Genomic DNA, 6,025 nt, shown 5'->3' on the forward strand with positions numbered 1-6,025 from the left:
TACAAGTGTAATCAAATCTGAATCTGTTCAACTGGAAATGTTAATGTCGATTTCTAGATGTTGTCTTCGTAATGTTTGCATTGTTGCATAGCATGAAAATTTTGGGATCTGGTTATGAAGAGAAGGAAGACAGACTTAGCAGTTTTAACTGCGATACTTTTGTATAGCGGTTTACCGCACTATCCTATACGTATATCAGCTCAGCTGTATACAGTTACTCAAGTGGCATAGTTCCATGTTGTGGTGTGTAGGGTGGATGAACCTATTATGGTTCTATGTGGTGTGCATGGTGGACAGGCCTACCATAGCCCTTATGTGGTGTGCTGGATGGACGAAGTGGTGTAAAGTTGGTGGGGTGAGATTTTGACTTGTGCATCCGTTCGCATATGAATATACGTCTATTTGTGTGAACATTTGGTTATTGACAATATAGTTAATGTCATGTAATATGTTCTGATTATTGCATCATTTCTGTGGTTTGATATTGTATTTGACATAACGATTGAGATTTTCGTAAGTGATATTTTTATACATATGCTTGTCTGAAGTATTTATTGTGTCACTCCGTCTTTTGTCATCTGTTCATGTTTCAGACTCACACTGAGCTCGCGTAGCTCATTTCTGTAGTGTTTTTCCTTTCAAATACATTTCGTGTTTTAGAGCTGGACTCGGCATAGCAGAGGTCCCAGAGTCCTTTGATCGGTTTGATTTCAAATAATGTTATGATAAACTATTCAAATTATGCACCTTTGTTTTTTCACTTAAGTCTCTGTGTACTATGGTACAGGGATTTTTAAGTTACTTTGAAATTGTTCCAAAACACTGATTTGATTTATGCCTAACGGTTCTTAAACTTCTGTTATATGTGGTTTCCAAAAACAACTACGTATCATTTAATCTACTAAAATTACAAAGCATAAGGGTTTAGCGAAGGATTTTTTATGGTTATAAATGAGTTTTATCTCCGCCACTTTGGTTGGCCAATGTAACTCCCGGAATTCGGTCTAACTTCTAGGCAGGATTTTGGGGTGTTACACCCCCACCCGGTACCGAAACCATTTCAAACCCTGATGTTTAGAAAAAAAATGAATTAAAACCAAATGAATCGATACCCGTCATAAGATATCGATACTTTACCTCTGTTTTGGTACTATTTTAAGGTTTGATGATTTGAAAATTTATAGAAAAATTACTAAAGTACCGATTCCCTTTATAAGGTATCGATACCTCAAGGAAAAATGACAATTTATACTGTAATAGTCCGTTCTTTAGTGGTGTCAGAAACAATGGTTTTAGGACCACAATTCTGACGAGAGAGTTCATAGATATATTTAATTAAAAAATGAATCAAATATAGTATAATAGTGAATCGTGATTTAATAGGTTTTATTAATTGGTTAGTTAATCAAGGTATAAATGGTACGTATCGAAAGTGAAGTGGTTTTGGAAAATGAGCTATCATGACTTAGTTTTTGTAAACTGAGCATGTTAATATTTTTATTAAATATTTATCGAGCTGTTATATAGGTGAATTGAAGCTTAGTCCAAAAATTTTAGTGATTGGATGGTTAATTAAGGAAAAATGGCTAAATCGTAAAAATAAGAAAAAATAATCACTATTAGTTTATATGTGTTAAACGAGTACAAAAACATGAATTGAGGGCTTTAAAAGGAAATTTTACCATATTAGATTATAGTGGATGATATATGTGGTGGATTATAGGTTTAAATAATGTTTTAATGATACAAATTAAACTAAAGTAAAATTTAATAACATTTTATGAAACATAAATCATTTTCTTTCTTATTATTTTCTCTACCACCGAAACACAATTGTTAAGATAGCTTAGAGGTTCGGTCGATTGTTCTCGTTTTCAATTTTTTTATTAAATTTTATATTTTTGAGATCGTTACAATTAGGTCCAGTTAATTTGTATATCTATTTTAAAATTGTTAAAGATTTTAAGGTTGTCATTGGTATTAATTGAAGTTTTAAATATTTATGGTAGATTTTGGAGCATAAAATGAAATAGGATTAATTTCTTAAATAAATTTTGTTAGTTTTGAGTTAGGGATTAAATTGTGAATATATTGAAATTGATATGAAATTTTGTAAATTGTGATAATAGGTTGGTCCTTTGGCTAATAAAAATCCATAACGATTAACTTTTATCACTTTTATAATTTAATCATTTTATCTTAATTAACTATCAATTTGACAAAGCTAAGGGACCAAACTTTAATAGACTTTACTGCTAACATCGTAAATATTAAATATTAATATTTATGGACTCGAGCATCAGATATGGTGTTTCGAAATTGAATTTTTTGACACCACTGACTTTCGGATCGTTAAACACTTGATCCACAATAGGCTTAGTATCAATGATGGTAAATTCAAAATATTTAATGCTAAGAACTTATATGTTCCTTTTTTTAAATAATTTTCTCAACCCAAATCAAATTTCGTTAAAGTTAAAACAACTTTATTGTAATAGAATCTATGAGGAAATATATTTGATTTTCTTATTCTAAAATCTCATAGTAACTAATTAATTTAACTCCATCTTCGAACTTCAATTGTTTAATTACAATGAATTAAATAATAATTTGAAGAATCTTAAATTGCATAGAAAATAAACTCCTTAAGTGCAGAATTGATCCGAATTAACTACTATATTTGACGATAAGTCAATATACTAATTAGGGTCATATGCGCATTTCTGTATGGGTTTGATATAGAGTTAGAGTTTTGTCAGTTTATTCAATGCTTTAACATTTGTTGTAGATTATCAAATATACACCTCTCTTTAGAGACTATTTTAGTGTGGTGGAGAGATGTATATAATACCTTTGGGCCTTACATTTAAGTACTTTCGATGTGGTGTAATTTACACTCACATGGGTTATCTTGGTGTTGTGGTGGTTAACTGTGTGTCCGAGACCACTTTTCTAAAGTTTCTTAGGGCGATAAAGTTTACATGGATATGAGATACCGATCAATGAAAATGAACTGAAATGTTGAGTTGTGAACTTAAAAGTAAAGTTAATTGTTTTACATGTAGGTGCATTTCTATGAAAGTTATCTTCTGATTTGTTTTAAATGAGGAACACGTTTAACAAGTCACTTTTGAAATATGCTATATGTCAATTGATATGAATGCCCCCATGCTTAACTTGTTTTGTATATTCTTTGTATGCTGCCTTGTAAATTCCACTTGAACTTATTAAGCATTATATGCTTACACAATATTGTTTTTGTGCCAAGATTATTGACTTGTGAATTCCCCAAACCCTACTTTAGATGGACATCAACACTATCATTAACGTTATCAAGATTATGAAACTAAAGTACTTATAGCTAATGGCACGTGCCTAAGGTGTCTATATGCATGAAGATGTTGGTTTTATATGTTATTTGATACTTGATGACCTGTTCATGTTTTGGTTGAGCTAGGAGGCTCACTTGATACCATTACCATGAGATAATGAGTACCCTTTTGCATACATGCTCGTAGCTCGTAGCTCTTTAAGCTTTGATTTGATGAGCATAGAACTCATTTTGAATGGCACTATATATGCCTTAATATGATAGCCATGTTTTTATAAATGGTTGATGGAAAATGATTTATTTTCAATATATTTTATGAAGAGATTAACCATATTTTATGTTTATCATGATTGGAGGTATTCCGGTAGTTTTTATTTTATTTTATTTTTTATTTTTATGTTTTAAACTTGATTTTTGAGCCTCTAAATCCAAGTTTTGATATTAAGCTTTTTTAGGTGTCAAAATAGGAGAGTTTTAAGTTCAATTTTTGCTCCAAGGTAGTAGTTTCGATACCTGAACCTTATGGTATTACAACAAGTGAGACAGGATGTTAAAATCTATACTAGAAGAGAGAAGTGTCGGTACTTCTCCCAAGTTGTAGCGATGCTACAGTGCTTACACCTACAAAGTGTGTTTTTATGTTCCAAAATTGATTCGAAGGTCCATGACCTCTTTTATAGCCAGGATGAGTAAGGACATATCATAAATTGTTTTTAAAGCCTCCAATAGGTCTAAAAGTTATTCTGATGGTTTTATAAAATATGTTTTAAATTTTATTTTTTACTTTATTTCAAGGTTTTTCACTTATACATGTTTTGGTGGTTTCTCATCCGTACCAGTAGACAGGACGGGTGAGAGGCTATACATTCTAATTCATGATCATACAAGGGCAATGATGGATGTGTGTACCTTAAGCGCCATCTCTCTTTCTTATGCACTCGTAGCAGAAGCTTATACTGTCTTTCGTGCTTTGCTTTTTGCCCTGGACATGGATTTTCAAAACATAAAATTAGAAGGAGATAGTTTGACTATTATTTGAAAGTTAGAAAGCAATGACTTTGGCCGTTCACTTATCCGTGCTTTCATTGTTGATGGAAAGCGGCTCATGTCCAGCTTCCATTTTTGCACCTTTTCCATGTTGATGGAGAAGCTAATCAAGCAAATAGTTGTTCCCATACATAACTATCAAACTTTTGCTACATTGCCACTTTGATTTGCTTTTGGAAGCTTTCTTTTTAATAAATAATCATTTATTCATTATAATGATAAAAAATTGCCATTGAGATAACAGACATCAATACCAAATGAAAGGAAAAAAAAAGAACAAATACAACATATATCTTAGACCATTTGACACGACTAGCTAATTATAGTAACTGGCCTATATGAACTTATGCAATTGGGTACGAAGCTTTCATGGCAATACCACATAAACCACCTTGCATATTCACATTCCTTTGAATCTTCATATACCCATTTTCACCCCGGGTTTCTCCCTATGAATTCTTAATCAACCAATAGATTAAACCTTCTTCACTTGTCCCATATCCAGCAATGGTGACTGCTTGGGAGAGAGAATTTCCACAATCTCCTGTAAACACTCCACCATTGTAAAACTTAAAGTCTCGTCCATGGCCTACAAGTGCAACCGAGACCGGTTGATTCGTGACGGCCTTAAGCAGTGCTTCTTCGTCGTTTTCAGGCACCATTCGATAGACACTGATGGTGGCAACTTTGTTTATCTGTGTGTCGCAAGTTTCTTGCATTTGTTGATATGGGTAGCTTTTATCGGTGGTTTTTCCTTGGTTTTGGCTAATGTAGTCGAAAGCATTCGTCATCCATCCTCCATTGCAACCTTGGTTTCCTCCATTTGTGCTGCAATCCAACAGTTGTTGCTCAGAAAATGAGATAAATTTTCCAGTTTTGATTTTGATTAACCCTTCAACGGCTGCCACTGCAGAAAATGCCCAACAACATCCCGGAAAGTAAACCAACAAATAACCCTTTTCTAGTATTAGTGAATAAATAAATAAATGCTTGGCGGAAAAATATTTATCTAATTATTTTAAACTTTTAAATGATTTTGTGTGTTAAGTTAATTGAAAACCAATTCAATTATGAAATTATTAAAATATTTTTATAACATAAATTCAGTCAAGAATTTAACAGTTTATATATACCAAAACTTACCACATCGACCCTGAAACTTTATAGGAGTGACGGTATTTTGGTCCCTCCAATCGAAGTTTATCGGAGCGTTTGAGTAGTTTTCATAATCCGGACATCGTGGGATTGTTCTGCATTTGTATCCGGTGTGAGTTGCAATGAATTCATCCTGTATCATGTCTGCAAATTTATTGAGGCCTGACTTAAAACTCCTATTTCCTCCATTGTTAAAGTTCTCAATGTATTCCAAGTTCTCCTTAAATATATGTGTAAATTACACCAACAGTCACCTAACTTTAAGGTAGCTGACAAAATAGTCACCTAGGTTTCATTTCAGTCACTCAACTTTTGAAAAATAATAAAACAGTCACTAACGTTATAAAAAAGTGACAAAACAGTCACTAACTAACAGTTCCCATTAGTGTGTTAACAGAATAGCTGACGTGGCAACTTAACTAGCTGACGTGGCAAGTTAACTAGCTGACGTGGCCAGTTAACTTGCCACGTTGGATGAAAAAAGTTAAAAAA

The 6,025-nt window shown here is 32.6% G+C and overlaps 1 pseudogene; it reads right to left on the reverse strand.

The window, feature by feature from the left end:
• Nucleotides 1-4,722: 4,722 nt before the first annotated feature.
• On the reverse strand, nt 4,723-5,675 carry LOC108481532 (zingipain-1-like; annotated as a pseudogene).
• Nucleotides 5,676-6,025: the final 350 nt, after the last annotated feature.

Source organism: Gossypium arboreum, chromosome 5 (assembly GCF_025698485.1).
Source record: "Gossypium arboreum isolate Shixiya-1 chromosome 5, ASM2569848v2, whole genome shotgun sequence".
In the NCBI taxonomy this organism is placed as follows: Eukaryota; Viridiplantae; Streptophyta; class Magnoliopsida; order Malvales; family Malvaceae; genus Gossypium; species Gossypium arboreum.